We start from the raw sequence: 23,136 nt of genomic DNA, 5'->3' as shown, positions 1-23,136 counted from the left end.
CTGGGGCAGTGCACCCTACTGCTGCAGCGAACCGTCACTGGATAAAGATATACTGCTGACAGCACTGCCTCCCCACTTCACCAATGGCTCTCACCGGTTAATAGAAATAAAATACTGGGTCCCTCATCCCCCCCTGGGATTGCAGCGCTCTCTCCTCCCTCTCCATCACCAGGTTCGTGTGCCCCACCTGTGCACCCCCTAGCTGCACCGCTCCTCAAACACATCACCTCTCTTATGGAACCTCTGTGTGCCTGCAGCTTTTAGCTAGTGTACCCATAAATCCTCTGAGGCATATGGTTCCCATTGTGAATACATTCAGACCCATGCATTTGTACATCTGTGAATAAACTCCATGTACAGTAGACCCAACATACATTCTGCTGGACTACACAAGAATACATCTGTACAGCGTTACATTTCTGTCACCTCAAAACTTGCCAATGTCATGCTTCTATGTCAGGGCAAGTGGACCTCTGGACTTTAAAGACCCACCAGCACAGTGAACTAGCCACTCATGCAAATTAGTGGTATCAAGAGTGTTACTTCGGTTTAACACCCCCATTATTTTTCTACCTAATGAAAACAATAAGGCGTCCATAATTTTATTGCGATTGACATAAACACTTCTTTAAGCTAGCTTATCACTAAAATAACGACACACTAAAATAACGACACGGACACGGTTAGCTGTAGTTAAAGGCCAGACGATATTTATTGATCGCTGACCTGTTCTTTAAACTATAATTGTAATTGAATTGATTTTATATTGGAGGATGGCAACAGGACCAGTCGCTACCAGACACCAGCTCCGGTCCGTTGGATGAAATCCAACCACCAAGGAGGGGAGTACACCAAACCCCGCCTCCTCCCTGCATAACCCGCATTGTGCAGGCCTCACCCCTCTTTTCTCTGGCAAACGTTCGGTTCCCGCAGGGGAACGTCTAAATGTCCAACCGCAAGATAAGGACACACCTGCCGTCCTTCTAAAAGAGGGTGCCCCACAATGACCACTTATGCCCATCTGACCGCTGGTTGGTAGCGACTTCCCGCCAGTCTGGCTGTCAATAGCCCACAGAGAAAAACAAGATGTAGGAAAATTAAAAGAACATAAGATTATGGTCAGGGCGGGCGGGAGGGCATTCCAAAATGGCAAGAGGAAGTCTGAGTCATATGACCATGGCTTTTATATTATTCCAAGACCAACCCCTACTCTCTTGATGGACAGCCCTATAATCCTATAGGAAAAATACCCAAGAACACACTGATCTGCCTAGCAACTGCTTAGTCACCACCAACCAATCACAAAACATTGGACTCTTATATGGCTTCAGGCTTATGCAGTCTTCAGCTTATCTAAACATTTAGAGGCACAGAGGTGGAACTACAATTGGTGCAGCAGGTGCCCCTAATGACCACATTATTTAAGTTTACAACTTGTTGTGATTTGCAGCATTGGTTACCATATTAGCAGAGCAAGTCAAGATTGTTCCATTAAGGGGACAGCTGCTCTGAAAAGCAGCTGTCCCAGCAGTGCCTGATTACGCCCTGTGGAGGCCCCCTAGGCAGTCTAATCTTAGAACCCCTCGCAAATTATCTTCTAATACGTTAATTTTACCAACCAACAGTCTACAATCTGGAAACTGTAATGTGAATGTGATGTCTAAGGTTTATGCACTGTGGCCCTCATTCGGAGTTGTTCGCTCTCAAGCTGCTTTTAGCAGCATTGCACACGCTAAGCCGCCGCCTACTGGGAGTGAATCTTAGCTTCTTAAAATTGCGAACGAAAGATTCTCAAAATTGCGATTACACACCTCTTAGCAGTTTCTGAGTAGCTCCACACTTACTCGGCATCTGCGATCAGTTCAGTGCTTGTCGTTCCTGGTTTGACGTCACAAACACACCCAGCGTTCGCCCAGACACTCCTCCGTTTCTCCAGCCACTCCCGCGTTTTTCCCAGAAACGGTAGCGTTTTTCCGCACACTCCCATAAAACGGCCAGTTTCGGCCCAGAAACACCCACTTCCTGTCAATCACATTACGATCGCCAGAACGATGAAAAACCGTGAGTAAAATACCTAACTGCATAGCAAATTTACTTGGCGCAGTCGCAGTGCGAACATTGCGCATGCGCACTAAGCAGAAAATCGCTGCGATGCGAAGAAATTTACCGAGCGAACAACTCGGAATGACCCCCTGTGTACATTACATTAATACAGTATTTTCTCTACACTGTATAGTCTGTAATGTAAAGTTTTAGTTGCTTTGAGTTGATTAATTTTTTTCTATCTTTTGGAAACAATTAAAGAAATCTTGATTGTAATTTTCTTTCAAGATCAAATTAATATTATTTTGTTCCGCTGTTGCAAGGCCCCTAAAAGGTGCCGGACCCACAGGCCGGTGCCTCCTCTGCCTATTTTGGTAATCCAGCACTGCGACCCAGCGATCCATGACACCAGCAGTTACACTACTAAGTAGTAGCGGCATAACTTTACACGGGTTGAACTCGTGTGATACCGTACGGCTGGATCCATGCTTTTAGATGGTGTGAGCGCTGCAATCGCCACAGGTTCTATTCCCGCTCTATGGGTGTTGTGGATGTCCATGAGTGGGAATAGTCCTTGTTGGTCGGGCTATTCACAGTTCGGGATCCTGGCGTTGGTATAGTGACTGACAGCCTTCCGACTCCGGTCACATAACCGCATCCCCTTTACACTGTCACGTCAGACCGATTGGACTCTCTTTGCAACACAATGCTTCTTCCCATAGGAAAAACAGTAGGAGGGCTCTGGGAGCCAATGCCATCTTTCAGTTTTTCGGAGTTTGATGAATGAAAGTCACATGGGTGGGTGGCATAATTGACAGTTGAACATCAATGATTGATTCTATGTGGGTGTGTTCTTTAGTGCTGCCACTATTTAAAAATTTAAATTTAAAAGTAGTATTTATCAATAAATTTGAACAAAAATTTAAATGTCAGAACTGTTGTCCATTTTTTTTTTAGTGGTTACATTTAAAAAAATAGATACAATAGATAGATAGATTATTTTTACAGTAAGTACAGGTAACATTTCAAGGCTAACACGTAATATACAGCTAATTAGTAATAATTAGTGGATCATTGCATGGGGGATGCAGTGAAAATGCCAGCTGTTGGGAACCCAGCTTTCAGGAGACCGACACCGGAATCCCGACAGCCGATGAAATACCAACATACGATATCCCGACCGCGGACCGGTATCCCCATTCGGTTGGAGGGTCCATGCCACCAATCGAGTGGGAATAGAACCTGTGGTGAGCGAAGAGAGCCACCGGGACTGAAGTGTGTCGAGCGCAGGCTCACTGCCCGGATTCTGGCAGGCTGGATGTTGCTGTCTGCATGCTGACCATCTGCCGGTATATCATACCGCACCCCTGCATGGAGCCTCAAGCTGTTACATTTTAGGACTATTTCAATTCTCAGCAACTGGTGAGACGGTAGGAGACTAAAAGTGGAAAATTACTGATAGAAGGAATCATGAACAGATTACATATAATTATCTATTCTGTAATGATATATTGCTACCATTCTGAATATGATTTATTGCATATAATAAATTCACAGATGAAACGAATATCATTTACATATGTGAAAACTTAGTATTTCCTTAAAACAAAGTGCTGCTCCCGATGTAAAAGAAGATATATATATATACATATATATGTATATATATATATATATATAAAATATTTATTTTTCAATAGGAGGTATAGCAATTACTGTCTTGGGACCAAAACTACAGCATATGAATGGAACTGATCTCCATACTTTAGCACAGCTGCAATAGATTATAATATCCCTTGTACTGGTATAATACATTACTGTATCTACTGTACATTTTGCAGCAGTTCCAGGTGTTGATAATCTGGATAGCGCAGCGCTTTGCTGGAGCCGATGTAAGAAGTGTAGGGGCCCGTATGCAGCACCGGCCGCTAAATAACCTTCTGCCAATGGTACCAACTTTCCGGCGATCTATTTGCAAAGACTGCAGCCTAACCGTAACATCCCTAGCAACGCCTAACCCTATCGTCATCCTGATAGAAAGTTCTCATGGTGCCTGTCTATGTGATGCACAATGCTGACATTCTAATGTCAAAATTGTGGTGTCTACATTATGAGTGTTGCCATGGTAACTGTTGGCAATGTGATTGGAACCCTGCAAAAATAGGCAACATAAACTGTACGTACTCGCATTTTGGGGGTCATTCCGAGTTGATCGCTAGCTGCTTTCGTTCGCTGCGCAGCAATGAAGCAAAAAATTGGCACTTCTGCGTATGCGTACTATTACAACGAACAATGTAGTTTCACAGAAGGTCTAGCGAAGCTTTTCAGTCGCACGGCTGGCCGCAGAGTGATTAACAGGAGGAGGGCGTTTCTGGGTGTCAACTGACCGTTATCAGGGAGTGTTCATAAAAATGCAGGCGTGGATGGGCGTGTTCGTGACGTCAAAACAGGAACTGAACAGTCTGAAGTGATCGCAAGCGCTGAGTAGGTGTGAAGCTACTCTGAAACTGCACAAAATTATTTTGTAGCCGCTCTGCGATCTTTTCCTTCGCACTTCTGCTAAGCTAAAATACACTCCCAGTGGGCGGCGGCATAGCGTTTGCACGGCTGCTAAAAACTGCTAGCGAGCGATCAACTCGATTACCCTGCATCACCCGTTCCCAGATCCCCATGTATTACTGTATCAAATGCCTTATTTTACACCAGTTACATTGCGGCACATAATAATCCTTGCAAACATAACCTAAGATAGTTATTAAACTTAAAGTAAAAAATATTCTCAATTGGTATTATTAAGTAACTTTGTTGTAGTGTTTGCATAATTGTCTTGATAGGAGAACATGTGGTGCTCAGTAGTCTGGAGTTAATCTGGTAGCATAATTGTTTTGTCATGCTTCTGGTCTTTTGAAGTAAAAAAATAATAATATTAAAACCATATTGGCAGTAAATTAGGCTCAGGTCTTATAGTAATTTAATAGCCATCCTGCCATTTAACGTTTGTTTTGATCCACACATATAGTAAGGTGATCTAATATTAAGCTTTGTTTACTACAGTATATGTGACTTTTCTTGAATTGACATTGAAACATTCCAGATGGAATGTGAATTTCATTCTTTCATCTTACCCGTAGTACGTAGTAACAGACATATGTTGGAAGTAAAATATGCTTCTGCCTTCTTATCTAACATCATGCTGTGCAGATTGCTACATACTTATTTTTTTACACATTTTACTTTCATTTGGCATCATACATTATTTGGGAGGCTGTGAATGAAAAAGTACAATATGTGATTGAAGTCAATCACATAAGTTTCTGTGGGTTATTTAGAATAGAAAGATCCTTACAGTACCTGGTACAGTGGGTCAGCATGCTAGTAACTTGGTGCAAGGGTGTAATGTGTTGTGCTAAAACAGTTACCCCCATTGGCTCTGACGTACGTTTCGCCCTGCTGCATTTTCAAAAGGAGTTTGCGAGGCATTGAACTCCTCGTGAAAAGAGACATACAGTAATATATTGTGTCTCTAGTGTGACCTGCAGAACATGAAAAACAACTCTATACTATTCTGCAGCCTATTACATTAAACATCAATTTATGTACCTCTTCTATGGTGAAATTATAATCAATATTGCGCAAACACTATGCAGCATTCATTCTCAGGGTTAGAACCTCCAAATGTGTTCTGGTGCATTTTAAAAACATTTTTGAACTATTATGTTATGTCTTTATTTTCTCTAATATTTGTATTGCATTTTAATTGCAATACTGGTCCTGCATTAGTTTTGAACATATTAATTTCACTACTCATCACTACACATTTCAGCACAATGCTATTTCACAATCTATGTTCTTTGTTTTGTATTAATGCATGTAATTTATTGGTAAACCATAAGACAATTTTTAATTATAACAATTTATTTGAGAAAAAGTGCAACTACCCAGAAGACTATTTCCTGTCCTCTTGTCAAACTTTGTATTTACACTTTGGGGAGCATCACCACCTCTGCAATATATAAGACAATTGCCCTTTCATTAAACCAGACTGCTGGCATTTTATACTATTTAGTCGGTGCGGAAAACGTTCTTCTTTCTGACTAAAGGGTCACATTTTTGACAGTTAAAATGTCAACAATCATAAAAAAATAACACGGCTTCTGCTTAATACCAGTTGGCAATTCAAATGCTGCTAACAGCCTGTAAGAGCCACAAAACAGTTAAATAAATAAAAATGATCAGCCTGGACTGTCATTGGACAATTGAGGGGAAAAATGGCATGGGAAGCCCCCTATTTTCCAGTAACCAGCACCGGGCTGGGAGGGAGCGGGTGTTTAAGTTACAGAATAGCAGGGGTACACACACACACACACACACACACACACACACACACACACACACACACACACACACACACACACACACACAGTGGTGTCCCCTCCTTGCTATAACTTTAGCCAGTTCCACAGTACTGTGGGCAATATTGACACCCCATCTTGTCTGGTATGCTGGTCCACCAATCAATGGTGGATTTTATAGATTTTTCTTGGATTTTAAGTATGGATTTTAAGTGTTGAATTTGATGCAAAAAATAAACAGTACTTCACTATATGCACTTTCTCCTTTATTTTTCGGGGAGTTCTTTACACCGTGTGGAGGATTCAGGTTCATCTAGTTGTGAACTAAGAAAAAAATCTACCGTTTAAGGATTGAAATACTGTGTGGGTACCATCTATCAGTATTACGAACACTGTTTATACCTATCATCGGGACTGTCAGAATGTTCCAGGGAGTGCACCACAGCAAGTATTGGAACATTTTTGAACTTTGTGGGGGTGAAGGTGACCACTCCAGCTGTTGGTTGCTGCACCATTGTTGTGAAGCGTTGTCTTTTTCAATTTTCTGTTTTAAAAGAGTTCTTGTCTAAGGGAGGTGGATCCTTTACCAAGTTGTAAAGTTTAGTGTAATAATCAGGGAAGGCTTCGTCAATATTAAAGACAGGGGAACTTCTACATACCTAATAACCTGCATAACAAATCTACTAAAATGATTAGCTAGTAATCTTGGAAAGATTTAGAAACTACATTTATTACATAGAGAAATCTAAGCAACAATGAACTGGAAAACCATCAGGGAAGGCACGGAGTACTAAACAAGGTTCCTATGAGGGCCATACTCTAGATCAGTGGTTCTCAAACTCGGTCCTCAGTACCCCACGCGGTTCACGTTTTCCATGTCACCCAGCAGCTGCACTATGTATCACCAACTGTCACATTCTAAAAATCTACAGGTGACCTGCAAAACATGAACCGTGTGGGGTCCTGAGGACCGAGTTTGAGAACCTGTGCTCTAGATGATACAACAGGAGTTACTGTGTAGGTCTCTCCTAACAGAAATATAACAAACTGACAGTGGAGGGTTTATTTACGAAGAGTCGGCTTGTAAAACCCAACACTTCTGAGCATGTTTATGTCCGATATTGAAATGGGTGTCTTGCTAGTAAAAGTATTACCCTTTTAAAAACCGGGCAGAAATATGCTGAGATGTGTTGGGTTTTACAACCCAACTCTTCGTAAATAAACCCCAAGGAAGCCAACATCCCTGTCCAAACAGTAACATACTCAGAGGTTGTCACAAGATCAAGCATAGTCAGGGTTGAGCATACAGTCATCAAAATATGCTCTGCTGGCTAGTGTAATGTAGATAAGTCATAGATTCAATGGCCTATGGTAGTGGAATCATAAGAAAATGAATGGAGCAACAAATAATAGCACCTCCCAGTTTTTTGATCAAGTAGTGTAGAATGGACCCTCTTGGTGCTAAGTAGTTACTGTAGGTTAAGTAGCTGTCTGCACACCTGGTGCCATTTTTCTCAATGGGGAGTGCAGGTGGGTCCAGTCTGGAGCAAAGTTACTGTCAATCAGGTGAGGATACTTTGTGGATGCTCACAGCCTCACTGAATTCGTTGAGGTCTTCGGGTTCCTGTCCAGAGACATGCTTCCCATTGTGGGAGGCATGTACACTGAGAGAAATGCCCCATCGCAATTTTATTCAACTTTATACTATATTGTTTAAGGGCATCAGTGAGCTGCTGAAGTAAGCGGTGGTGGTGGTGGGTGAAGATCTGGGAAGATTTACATCCTAGTGCCACTGAAATCAAACACTTCCAATCTTCTGTCTTTGCTAACGGTTCCTTCAAGGACAGTGTGGCAGTGGAATAAGCAGATGATATCTCTCATTGCTTAGCTCTCCAGACATCTAGGAGGAATGGCTGGATGGAGTTGCTTGAATAGGACATTATTGGGAACATCCTCTGTAATTGTGTTGAAGATATTAGTCAGAGCTTCAACAATTTTTTTTTCTGATGTCATCACTTTCATGTATAATTGTAGAATATAAAAGGTATAAGTATTATAATGAAAGACAAGTGCCCATATTACAAATAAATTAGAGACTATATAGCGATGGACCACCTCGGTAATTTCTTTAGGATTTACATAAAGGGTTACATTATCCCATATATAATCTATTCTGACCTCAATTTAGGCTTTTCATAGCCATCATACATTTCCGGTGATTGTGTATCTACATTGGGTGAAATGTGCAAGCAGTAGGCTTACAAGCAGCAAAAATACATCCAATGATGGTTTTCCAAAGGTTCAAAACAAAGTATACAAGAATATTTTTGGCATGTGGTGCAAAATGACTAAGAATTCATCTTAAAATGCTAAACTAAGGGGAAAAATGTCAAAGTGGGAAATAAAACAAACCATTTAGTGGCAGTTGTAACACTTCTGCGTCTCCTCCAGTTGGATAATTCCTCAAACATCAGTGTCACTAAACTGAACATAAAGGCGGTTTCCCAGCTTCTCCCGAGAGCCACCACAGTTACCGCCCATGCAACAGACAAGTGACTGGAGAGCTTAATTATATTTTTGAAACTACCTCAAAATATTTGTATATTTCTACATTTGGTCATCAACTGTGGCACCGTCACGTGTAGTCCATAAAATGACACAACCTGGGGCAAACGCATGATTTCCAGAGGGGAACTTTCAAACATTTGCTGCAGTAGCAGTTTGCTTAGCACCAGCCCAGTCCTTGGTGCCAGAGATCTGACTGAAAGAGGATGGATTTCTGAAAATGCCATGTTATACCATAGGCACATGGCGTGAAAGCCTCACCAACGTCCAATAGCACCCAATTAGTCACAAGGGAGGCTCTGACTGAGAGACGTACCACTTTGATGCGCTCATAATTGCTCAAAGTTTCAGCCTTTGCTAAAAATGGCGAGATCTGCAAGCAGACGGAATTGCATGCCAATCTGAATCAGGCCTGTAAACTGTCTGCTTCCACTAGATCCATTCCACATGGATTTCTTAGTTACAAGCAGCAATCAAACCCTGGTTCTGGCATCTTACACTAATGTCACCGTATCCTGTGAGAGGAGCCGACTGAGGATCCCTCTGTGGATCTGTTGCTGTTTACTTTAGGGCTGTCTTAAGCAGATAGCTAGTCGGCATGGTGACCGCCGGGATCCAGTGTGCCGGTCACATGACCGCATCCCAATGATACAATAGGACTCGGATCATTCTCTATTTAAACAACCACTGCCAATGACAGCACTTTTGTTCTGAAGTGAGACACCCAGCACTCCTGTTCCGATGTGAGACACCCACTGACAGTCTCCTACTTTCATTCTTACTGCACTAACGTTTAGACTACAAAAGTGTCTTCCAATATATTTGTGCAATATGTGAGAGATTCCTCCCCTCAGTGCAGGACATATTTGCTGTACAGCTAGGGGCCTATAAAGGCCTGGAGTATGTGCTATTCCCATAATAGCTAGCTATACGGTACAGTGTTTACTTGCCATACCTTATTTTCAGTGTATAGTATGGCTGGGACTGGTGACAGACACAGGCAGCAGTGTGACCAAGTCTAGCAATCTCCTGTCCAATTCTGGGTTTAGGGTCCGCACTTTCTCTGAACACTCCCTTGGCATGTTCAAAATGTCAACAAGGGAAATGCCAAATTTCTGGACGACCCAGCTGCAGTGAGTTAAGGCCCGTACACACTGGTCGATATATCGGCCGTTCTCTTGAACGGCCGATATATCGCGGGTCCGTCAGCCAGTGTGTATGGCCGATACGTCTGTGAACTCCGTCGTTCACAGACGTATCGCGTCGGCCGCGCAGCACAGCCGACGGCCAATATATCTACCGATATATTGGCGCGTCGCTGTGTGTGTACACATGCTGCGGCGGCCGGCGGTGATTGACAGCTGAACTGGGCGGGCGTGTGTACACGCCCGCCCAGTTCATGACGTCAGTCCCTGACGGATCGGGCAGTGTGTATGCTCAACACACTGCCCGATCCGTCCATAGATATAACTGCAGATCAATTGATCTGCAGATATATCTATTAGTGTGTACCCACCTTTAGGGTTAGCCTGTGGGAGGGGAGGTTAGGGTCAGGCACAAGGGGGAGGGTTACCGATACTCACAGCCAGAAGTACTGCTGGATCTGCCAGAATTTCTCATCGGCCCACCACTGTACCCACCATACCAGGTAAGTCACATGGTCAATGTCGTCATTGCGATTATGATGACATACTGAATGTCGACAAGAATATACTGCAATCCTGACAAAAAATTAACGCTAGTGTATTTGTGAGTCCATGTGATAGGGAATATAGATTGTAAGCTCCACTGGTGCAGGGACTGATGTGAATGGCTAAATATTCTCTGTAAAACGCTGCATAATATGTGTACGCTATATAAATAACTGGTAATAAATCTAAGACATATATGTACACATTATTATGACCACCAGCTATGAAGGCCAATCCCGTGCCGTTTTTTCAATTCCTGGGATACCCGGGATTGGCTAGGGAAAAAAAAAAAGGAAATACTCACCCTCCTCAGGTTCGGTTGTCGGAGGGTCTGGGCGGCAAGTGGTGGGTCCAGCTGGTGGCGAGTCTGGGCGGCAGGTTGCGGGTGCGGACATTCCGGCCAGCGACATGGCTTGCGCTGCTGCTCAGTGTGCACAGCCACACAGCCAGGGGCAGGGGGAGCCAGGCAGCGTCTGACACATATGCACGAACCAGCTCAGATGCTGCAATGCATTGAAAAAAAAAGCATTGGCCTGAATCCCAGGATTGGAGGCTCCAATCCCAGGATTCAATCCTGGCCAACTATAGGCCCTAACCTAGGGATTGACCACCCTACCACCAGCTAACCGCAGTATGCCGTACAGGCAGAAGCTAGACGGGCTGAACTGACATTTTAGACACACGTCTGGTAGCCCCCAGGTTCGTTTTGACGGTGAGCTGCTCCACTATATCGTGACGGTCGGCCCTCATGGCCGACGTTCAACTCTCACATCAATGACACGTGGTGCTCCGCAGTTTCCAAGTCGGTTATTCACAATGGTGGCATTTGTCCAGTCACGATACACCTTCACCACAGCAGCACGCAAACAGTTCACAGACTGCGCCGTGTCAGAAATACTGCCACCCTTGGCCCGAAAGACGATAATCATCCTTTTTTGTAACTCAAATAAATCTCCCCTTTTACCCATGACAGCAACGAGTGATATGCGTGCAGACGGCCTTATATTCCCACCAAGCCAGCGCACGACACGTGACTTACTTCATGGGCTACGCTCTGCCGATATCAAATGTAGGAGGTGGTTATAATAATGTGACCACTAGACCGTGTATAATCTGCAACTCATGAACAGAGAATTTGATGCGTTCATCCACTTACTGTATATTCAGTTTTATTATGGTCTGAGGCAAGCTTGACGTGAAACTATTCTTGCTATTTGTCACACACGGAAGCTAAAGGAGATTCAAGTGACAATGTTAAAAAACCTGAAATATTACATGCCAGCTGTTTGTTTCTATGTCACGCCAGGAAGTAATCCAAACTACAGATATAAGAAGAGGTTGGGGCTGAAAGGGCAGTGTTCGGGTCAATGAACAGAATCCCCCATAACCCCCCATTACATTACCACAGTCTAAACCTATTCCCCCCCTCCCCACAGTCTAACCCTCTCCGGGCGGTGCCTAAACCTAACTCTCCCTTCTTGCAACCTAAACCTTACCCCTCACCACCGCAGCCATAGGTGTGCGCAGGGGGGGTGCCTGGTGCGCACAGGCACCCCCTAATGTCCGGCACCCTGATCTCACATGCCTGATGTAGAGATCACCGAGCATGCTAATCACTGTCCCCTATGCGCTGCACCATGTCAGGACTGCATTACTGACTGGACGCCTGGGTTAATCAAGGGTGCCACTGGGTTTCAAACTCCTGGCTTCACCTCCATGTACAAAAACAATGTGATGTGATTACATCATGCTGCTCGCATGACCACCCGTCACACCTGCCACACGCCCACCTCTATCCTTCTATGCTATGCCAACGCCAGCCACTGATGAGGAGCAGCATGCAGCCAGCGTTCCTCTTAGGAAGACAAATTCAATGCTGGCAGGCATCGGCAGCAGCATTGACACACGTCACTCGTTTTTCCAGCAGCAGCAGTACTAGTCTGCGACTGTCAGTGTCAGTGAGTGACTGACTTGTAAGTAAGCTGCTGCAGCTTGCAGGGGAAAGAGCGGGGGAGCCAGACCAGGCTGAGGAGGAGCAGTGTAATTGCAGTGAGTGCCATCAGGGGTGCTTGTTTGGTGCACACCACAACATCTGACAATGTATCTGCTTTATTAAGATTAGTACAAGGGTGGATATTTTATATTGCATTGGCCCATCAATAGATGGTGCTAGACACGCCCAAAAGGCGGTGCTAGACACACCCCTCAGACGGTGCATCCCCTAATAAAATATGCTGCGCACGCCTATGGCCGCAGCCTAATCCTCTCCCTGCTGCCTAAACCTAGGTGTCGTTATTCCGGCGTCGAAATTTCAACTGCCGGGATCCCGAATGATCCTGACCAGGTCCCATAAGAAGACTGCAAGTATGCATAGTTTAAATAAAATAAAAAAAGAAATCAATTTGTAGATAATTTTAGCTTTTATTTAAAAAAAACCTAAGGAAATGTCTCCCTGCATCACATATCCCCATTCCCTGCTGCCTCTTTCTTTATGTGCAATCTGTTCATTGAATCCATCCTACAGTATGATTAAAGATGAAGTCTTTTTAACAATTAAAAGTATAGATCATGCAGTAGATCCCATTTTCCCCTCAAAATGGTTTTATTGAGAGAAAGTGTGGATAGATTACAAAGGTACGAACGCGATGCTTGTCACTGATCAGGAACACAAGAAAAGATATAAAGCCATAATAACACATATAGGGCCTAATTCAAGGTTGATTGCAAAACAACATTTTCCTCTAATGGGCAAAACCATGTGCACTGCAAGTGGGACAGATGTAACATGTGCAGAGAGAGTTAGATTTGGGTGGGTTATATTGTTTCTGTGCAAGGTAAATACTGGCTGCTTTATTATATAAAGCTTTCAATCTTCTTGCGATCGCGCTAGCGATCACTTTCTTCTCTCTTCTGGTCGTTGCCTGGCGACGGCTGTCGCTGGGCAACGACACATGCGTGCATTGCGGGCGCCGCGCATGCGCAGTTCCGACCCGTTCGCACCGCAGCAAAGTACCTCTGCATGCGAACGGATCGGAATGACACCCCATGTCAAGAGACTCATTTTTTGATATACTGTATACAATTACCAAGATAAATGACAAGATATAAACAAGAAAAATTCTAAAGTAAGAACGGCCATGTAGGCAAGAGGTACATTATATAGAATAATAATAATAATAATAATAATAATAATAATAATTAAAGATTTTAAATATACAAAAACAAATCAGTAAAGATATTGAAAAAAGCATTTTTCTTTTTTTTTGTGACTTCTAGAATTTCTTTTTAATATACATTAATGCTTTTTTCAAATCACTATAAGGCTTTAATATACCTTGTAAATATACATTTCCAGCAACATATGTCATTTAGGAAATTTGGACACAATTTAGAGATTCAGCGTATGCAAACTAATCAGTTAATTGCTTCTGATTTACCCATAACTCAGTGACTAATTAATGCTGGGAATCAGGTCAATCACAGTGCATGGAATGTAAAGAATCCTGTTGGCAGCACAAGTCACATGACAGTAGCAATATAAAAAGAGACAGGGTTGTATGAATATTGGTCTCTTCATTCAGTTGTATGTATGTCCTATACAGGTGAAACTCACAAAATTAGAATATTGTGCAAAAGTTCATTTATTTCAGTAATTCAAAAGGTGAAACTAATATATAGACTCATTACATTCAAAGGGAGATATTTCAAGCCTTTATTTCTTATAATTTTGATGATTGTGGCTTACAGCTAAAGATCCCAAAGAATTAGAAAATGCAGCGCAAGGGCAAGTTAAGCCTTCCATTTCACCGCCGCCCAGACTACTGGTATTTGATCCAATGGGGGGGGCTCTGTCGGCTGCAACGAGGGGGAGTGATCAAGGGCTGTAATGGCAGAGGAAGGGTGGCTCCATTGGCTGCACTGACTAAGGACGGGGGGGGGGGGGGGTCACCATCCGCCAGCTGTACTGGCAGAGGAGGGAGGAGTGATCCAGGGCTGCACTGGCAGAGGAGGGAGGAGTGATCCAGGGTTCCGGTATGAATGGTCGACCATGTTATGGTCGACAGTCATTAGGTCGACCACTGTTGGTCGACATTGACATGGTCGACATGGACACATGGTCGACACATGAAAATGGTCGACACATTAAAGGTCGACACATGAAAAGGTCGACATGAGTTTTTTTTAACTGTTTTTGGTGTCGTTTTTTGCGTAAAGTGACTGGGAACCCCAATTAGTGCACCGCGTCCCCTCGCATGGTGCCTTTGCTCCGCTACTGCTTCGCTCGGCACAGATTACCGTTCCAATTGTAGTCCACGTGGATCGTAAAGTATGGAAAAGTTCCCCAAAAGAAAAAAAAGTTAAAAAAACTCATGTCGACCTTTTCATGTGTCGACCATTTTCGTGTGTCGACCATGTGTCAATGTCGACCATGTCAATGTCGACCAATAGTGGTCGACCTAATGACTGTCGACCATAACATGGTCGACCATCTGAACGGATACCGTGATCCAGGGCTGCGCTGGCAGAGTGCGGGGGGTGGACATTAATCGCAGCTTCCCGCGCTGCTGCACCATAAGCTCCGGCTTGGCTGTGAGAGGAGGCGGAGATGATCGCGGCTCAGTGTTACCATGACACGGGGGGTGGGCATTACTCACGCCCTCCCGCATCTGCGCTGAAAGCTACGGCTTGGGCAGGAGTGGAGCTGACAGTCTCTCACCTGTCTGATATAGATTGTGCTGGCGGCTGGTTGTGCCCCAGGTTATCCTGCGCTGTGTGCGAGGCACACAGTGCACATACCTAGTTACGGCCCTGTCTTAAGCTGTAAGCCACAATCATCAAAATGATAACAAATAAAGGTTTGAAATATCTCACTCTACATGTCATGAGTCTATATAATATATTAGTTTCACCTTTTAAGTTGAATAAGCCGTCCATTGATTTTATTAACGCTCTCGCCCTTCACCCCCTACCCCTTTTCTCCCCAATAAACACTCGGACAACTGAATTGCGATTTAAAAGGTCACAGCCAAATTTATTGATCGAATTAGAATTGGTACTCTATAAGTGGGTGACGAGAAAGCAGTGCGTACCCCCGGCTACAGCCTACATATTAATTTCTCTTAAATTAAACAACGGGGCGGAACCTAAGTCCCGCCCTTGAGCAAGTTAGCTGAGCGGTACCACTTCCCACCATTGGCATAGCACCGGTCCACCCTTAAGATGACGACCGTGTTCGCCCTTGAGGCCACGACAAACTCGCCGAGTATCTGGGGGAAGTGCCGGCCAACCTACGTTGCGCTACTACAGACTGCCGAGGAGAACTGCTTGCCGCGCCTGCTGGACCTCTTTTGCCAGACCATAATTAAAAACCGAATTGGCCTGACGGTGCCTCCACCGGGCGTGAACCTAATTTCAAATTCCAGTTACCTCACCTTTGCCCTGGTGATAATTAAAATTCTGGACTGGCCTACCGGTGCCACCACCGAAAATAAAAAACAATTCAATTCCTAAATACCAGGGCCGATTGCCCTACCAACTGGGCGGGAGGGTGGGTGCCTTCTTGGATCCTTGATCAGCATGAAAGAGGGAGCCTGCCTAGCCTTCCTGGTCTTTTGTACCTCCCAGGTAACTCTCCTCCCCTTTTTCCTATAGGATGCTGCTCTGCTACCTGCTCTATCCACTAGAGATGAGCGGGTTCGGTTCCTCGGAATCCGAACCCGCCCGAACTTCAGGTTTTTTTACGCGGGGCCGAGCGACTCGGATCTTCCCGCCTTGCTCGGTTAACCCGAGCGCGCCCGAACGTCATCATCCCGCTGTCGGATTCTCGCGAGGCTCGGATTCTATCGCGAGACTCGGATTCTATATAAGGAGCCGCGCGTCGCCGCCATTTTCACACGTGCATTGAGATTGATAGGGAGAGGACGTGGCTGGCGTCCTCTCCGTTTAGAGTGACTAGTACTAGAGAGAGACACAAATTTTGGGGAGCATATAGGAGGAGTACTACTTGCTGCTGATAGTGTGACCAGTGACCAGTGCCACCAGTTTAATTAATCCGTTCTCTGCCTGAAAAAAAACGATACACAGTGTGACACAGTCACACATACCATATCTGTGCTCAGCCCAGTGTGCTGCATCATATAGTGTATATCATTATCTGACTGCCGAGTGCTCACTGCTCACACAGCTTAATTGTGGGGGAGACTGGGGAGCAGTTATAGCAGGAGTACATATTTTAAGTACAGTGCACACTTTTGCTGCCAGAGTGCCACTGCCAGTGTGACTGACCAGTGACCACTGACCACCAGTATTGTGATTGTCTGCTGACCACCAGTTTATTGTGATTGTCTGCCTGAAAAAGTTAAACACTCGTCGTGTGGTGTTTTTATAAACGCATTCTGCAGACAGTGTCCAGCAGGTCTGTCATTACTAATATATACCTGTCCGGCTGCAGTACTAGTGTGATATATATATATATTTTAATTTTATCTCATTATCATCCAGTCTATATTAGCAGCAGACACAGTACGGTAGTCCACGGCTGTAGCTACCTCTGTGTCGGCAGTCGCTCGTCCATCCATAATTGTATACCACCTACCCGTGGGTTTTTTTTTTTTCTATCTTCTTGATACTAGTAGCTTACTTTAGGAGTCTGCAGTGCTGACAGACAGTGTCCAGCAGGTCCGTCATTGCATAATATATACCTGTCCGGCTGCAGTACTAGTGTGATATATATATATATTTTAATTTTATCTCATTATCATCCAGTCTATATTAGCAGCAGACACAGTACGGTAGTCCATGGCTGTAGCTACCTCTGTGTCGGCAGTCGCTCAACCATCCATAATTGTATACCACCTACCCGTGGTTTTTTTTTTTCTATCTTCTTGATACTAGTAGCTTACTTTAGGAGTCTGCAGTGCTGAGTCTGACAGACAGTGTCCAGCAGGTCCGTCATTACATAATATATACCTGTCCGGCTGCAGTACTAGTGTGATATATATATATATTTTAATTTTATCTCATTATCATCCAGTCTATATTAGCAGCAGACACAGTACGGTAGTCCACGGCTGTAGCTACCTCTGTGTTGGCAGTCGCTCGTCCATCCATAATTGTATACCACCTACCCGTGGTTTTTTTTTCTTTCTATCTTCTTGATACTAGTAGCTTACTTTAGGAGTCTGCAGTGCTGACAGACAGTGTCCAGCAGGTCCGTCATTACATAATATATACCTGTCCGGCTGCAGTACTAGTGTGATATATATATATATTTTAATTTTATCTCATTATCATCCAGTCTATATTAGCAGCAGACACAGTACGGTAGTCCACGGCTGTAGCTACCTCTGTGTCGGCAGTCGCTCGTCCATCCATAATTGTATACCACCTACCTGTGGTTTATTTATTTTTTCTATCTTCTTGATACTAGTAGCTTACTTTAGGAGTCTGCAGTGCTGAGTCTGACAGACAGTGTCCAGCAGGTCCGTCATTACATAATATATACCTGTCCGGTTGCAGTACTAGTGTGATATATATATATATTTTAATTTTATCTCATTATCATCCAGTCTATATTAGCAGCAGACACAGTACGGTAGTCCACGGCTGTAGCTACCTCTGTGTCGGCAGTCGCTCGTCCATCCATAATTGTATACCACCTACCCGTGGTTTTTTTTTTCTATCTTCTTGATACTAGTAGCTTACTTTAGGAGTCTGCAGTGCTGAGTCTGACAGACAGTGTCCAGCAGGTCCGTCATTACATAATATATACCTGTCCGGCTGCAGTACTAGTGTGATATATATATATATTTTAATTTTATCTCATTATCATCCAGTCTATATTAGCAGCAGACACAGTACTGTAGTCCACGGCTGTAGCTACCTCTGTGTCGGCAGTCGCTCGTCCATCCATAAGTATACTAGTATCCATCCATCTCCATTGTTTACCTGAGGTGCCTTTTAGATGTGCCTATTAAAATATGGAGAACAAAAATGTTGAGGTTCCAAAATTAGGGAAAGATCAAGATCGACTTCCACCTCGTGCTGAAGCTGCTGCCACTTGTCATGGCCGAGACGATGAAATGCCAGCAACGTCGTCTGCCAAGGCCGATGCCCAATGTCATAGTACAGAGCATGTAAAATCCAAAACACCAAATATCAGTAAAAAAAGGACTCAAAAATCTAAAATAAAATTGTCGGAGGAGAAGCGTAAACTTGCCAATATGCCATTTACCACACGGAGTGGCAAGGAACGGCTGAGGCCCTGGCCTATGTTCATGGCTAGTGGTTCAGCTTCACATGAGGATGGAAGCACTCAGCCTCTCGCTAGAAAAATGAAAAGACTCAAGCTGGCAAAAGCACCGCAAAGAACTGTGCGTTCTTCGAAATCCCAAATCCACAAGGAGAGTCCAATTGTGTCGGTTACGATGCCTGACCTTCCCAACACTGGACGTGAAGAGCATGCGCCTTCCACCATTTGCACGCCCCCTGCAAGTGCTGGAAGGAGCACCCGCAGTCCAGTTCCTGATAGTCAGTTCCTGATAGTCAGATTGAAGATGTCAGTGTTGAAGTACACCAGGATGAGGAGGATATGGGTGTTGCTGGCGCTGGGGAGGAAATTGACAAGGAGGATTCTGATGGTGAGGTGGTTTGTTTAAGTCAGGCACCCGGGGAGACACCTGTTGTCCGTGGGAGGAATATGGCCGTTGACATGCCTGGTGAAAATACCAAAAAAATCAGCTCTTCGGTGTGGAAGTATTTCAACAGAAATGCGGACAACATTTGTCAAGCCGTGTGTTGCCTTTGTCAAGCTGTAATAAGTAGGGGTAAGGACGTTAACCACCTCGGAACATCCTCCCTTATACGTCACCTGCAGCGCATTCATCATAAGTCAGTGACAAGTTCAAAAACTTTGGGCGACAGCGGAAGCAGTCCACTGACCAGTAAATCCCTTCCTCTTGTAACCAAGCTCACGCAAACCACCCCACCAACTCCCTCAGTGTCAATTTCCTCCTTCCCCAGGAATGCCAATAGTCCTGCAGGCCATGTCACTGGCAATTCTGACGAGTCCTCTCCTGCCTGGGATTCCTCCGATGCATCCTTGCGTGTAACGCCTACTGCTGCTGGCGCTGCTGTTGTTGCTGCTGGGAGTCGATGGTCATCCCAGAGGGGAAGTCGTAAGCCCACTTTTACTACTTCCACCAAGCAATTGACTGTCCAACAGTCCTTTGCGAGGAAGATGAAATATCACAGCAGTCATCCTGTTGCAAAGCGGATAACTGAGGCCTTGACAACTATGTTGGTGTTAGACGTGCGTCCGGTATCCGCCGTTAGTTCACAGGGAACTAGACAATTTCTTGAGGTAGTGTGCCCCCGGTACAAAATACCATCTAGGTTCCAACTCTCTCTAGGCAGGCGATACCGAGAATGTACACGGACGTCAGAAAAAGACTCACCAGTGTTCTAAAAAATGCAGTTGTACCCAATGTGCACATAACCACGGACATGTGGACAAGTGGAGCAGGGCAGGGTCAGGACTATATGACTGTGACAGCCCACTGGGTAGATGTATGGACTCCCGCCGCAAGAACAGCAGCGGCGGCACCAGTAGCAGCATCTCGCAAACGCCAACTCTTTCCTAGGCAGGCTACGCTTTGTATCACCGGTTTCCAGAATACGCACACAGCTGAAAACCTCTTACGGCAACTGAGGAAGATCATCGCGGAATGGCTTACCCCAATTGGACTCTCCTGTGGATTTGTGGCATCGGACAACGCCAGCAATATTGTGTGTGCATTAAATATGGGCAAATTCCAGCACGTCCCATGTTTTGCACATACCTTGAATTTGGTGGTGCAGAATTTTTTAAAAAACGACAGGGGCGTGCAAGAGATGCTGTCGGTGGCCAGAAGAATTGCGGGACACTTTCGGCGTACAGGCACCACGTACAGAAGACTGGAGCAACACCAAAAACGCCTGAACCTGCCCTGCCATCATCTGAAGCAAGAAGTGGTAACGAGGTGGAATTCAACCCTATATATGCTTCAGAGGTTGGAGGAGCAGCAAAAGGCCATTCAAGCCTATACAATTGAGCACGATATAGGAGGTGGAATGCACCTGTCTCAAGCGCAGTGGAGAATGATTTCAACGTTGTGCAAGGTTCTGCTGCCCTTTGAACTTGCCACACGTGAAGTCAGTTCAGACACTGCCAGCCTGAGTTCATTCCCCTCATCAGGCTTTTGCAGAAGAAGCTGGAGACATTGAAGGAGGAGCTAACAAGGAGCGATTCCGCTAGGCATGTGGGACTTGTGGATGGAGCCCTTAATTCGCTTAACAAGGATTCACGGGTGGTCAATCTGTTGAAATCAGAGCACTACATTTTGGCCACCGTGCTCGATCCTAGATTTAAAACCTACCTTGGATCTCTCTTTCCGGCAGACACAAGTCTGCTGGGGTTCAAAGAACTGCTGGTGACAAAATTGTCAAGTCAAGCGGAACGCGACCTGTCAACATCTCCTCCTTCACATTCTCCCGCAACTGGGGGTGCGAGGAAAAGGCTCAGAATTCCGAGCCCACCCGCTGGCGGTGATGCAGGGCAGTCTGGAGCGACTGCTGATGCTGACATCTGGTCCGGACTGAAGGACCTGACAACGATTACGGACATGTCGTCTACTGTCACTGCATATGATTCTCTCCCCATTGAAAGAATGGTGGAGGATTATATGAGTGACCGCATCCAAGTAGGCACGTCAGACAGTCCGTACTTATACTGGCAGGAAAAAGAGTCAATTTGGAGGCCCGTGCACAAACTGGCTTTATTCTACCTAAGTTGCCCTCCCACAAGTGTGTACTCCGAAAGAGTGTTTAGTGCCGCCGCTCACCTTGTCAGCAATCGGCGTACGAGGTTACTTCCAGAAAATGTGGAGAAGATGATGTTCATTAAAATGAATTATAATCAATTCCTCCGTGGAGACATTGACCAGCAGCAATTGCCTCCACAAAGTACACAGGGAGCTGAGATGGTGGATTCCAGTGGGGACGAATTGATAATCTGTGAGGAGGGGGATGTACACGGTGATATATCGGAGGATGATGATGAGGTGGACATCTTGCCTCTGTAGAGCCAGTTTGTGCAAGGAGAGATTAATTGCTTCTTTTTTGGTGGGGGTCCAAACCAACCCGTCATTTCAGTCACAGTCGTGTGGCAGACCCTGTCACTGAAATGATGGGTTGGTTAAAGTGTGCATGTCCTGTTTATACAACATAAGGGTGGGTGTGAGGGCCCAAGGACAATTCCATCTTGCACCTCTTTTTTCTTTAATTTTTCTTTGCGTCATGTGCTGTTTGGGGAGTATTTTTTTGAAGGGCCATCCTGCGTGACACTGCAGTGCCACTCCTAGATGGGCCAGGTGTTTGTGTCGGCCACTAGGGTCGCTTATCTTACTCACACAGCTACCTCATTGCGCCTCTTTTTTTCTTTGCGTCATGTGCTGTTTGGGGAGTGTTTTTTGGAAGGGCCATCCTGCGTGACACTGCAGTGCCACTCCTAGATGGGCCAGGTGTTTGTGTCGGCCACTAGGGTCGCTTATCTTACTCACACAGCTACCTCATTGCGCCTCTTTTTTTCTTTGCGTCATGTGCTGTTTGGGGAGTGTTTTTTGGAAGGGCCATCCTGCGTGACACTGCAGTGCCACTCCTAGATGGGCCAGGTGTTTGTGTCGGCCACATGGGTCGCTTATCTTACTCACACAGCTACCTCATTGCGCCTCTTTTTTTCTTTGCGTCATGTGCTGTTTGGGGAGTATTTTTTTGAAGGGCCATCCTGCGTGACACTGCAGTGCCACTCCTAGATGGGCCAGGTGTTTGTGTCGGCCACTAGGGTCGCTTATCTTACTCACACAGCTACCTCATTGCGCCTCTTTTTTTCTTTGCGTCATGTGCTGTTTGGGGAGTGTTTTTTGGAAGGGCCATCCTGCGTGACACTGCAGTGCCACTCCTAGATGGGCCAGGTGTTTGTGTCGGCCACTAGGGTCGCTTAGCTTACTCACACAGCTACCTCATTGCGCCTCTTTTTTTCTTTGCGTCATGTGCTGTTTGGGGAGTGTTTTTTGGAAGGGCCATCCTGCGTGACACTGCAGTGCCACTCCTAGATGGGCCAGGTGTTTGTGTCGGCCACATGGGTCGCTTATCTTACTCACACAGCTACCTCATTGCGCCTCTTTTTTTCTTTGCATCATGTGCTGTTTGGGGAGTGTTTTTTGGAAGGGCCATCCTGCGTGACACTGCGGGTGCCACTCCTAGATGGGCCAGGTGTTTGTGTCGGCCACTAGGGTCGCTTATCTTACTCACACAGCTACCTCATTGCGCCTCTTTTTTTCTTTGCGTCATGTGCTGTTTGGGGAGTGTTTTTTGGAAGGGCCATCCTGCGTGACACTGCAGTGCCACTCCTAGATGGGCCAGGTGTTTGTGTCGGCCACTAGGGTCGCTTA

Source organism: Pseudophryne corroboree, chromosome 1 (genome assembly GCF_028390025.1).
Source record: "Pseudophryne corroboree isolate aPseCor3 chromosome 1, aPseCor3.hap2, whole genome shotgun sequence".
Classification (NCBI taxonomy): Eukaryota; Metazoa; Chordata; class Amphibia; order Anura; family Myobatrachidae; genus Pseudophryne; species Pseudophryne corroboree.
Note: the sequence above shows the minus strand (reverse complement) of the source record.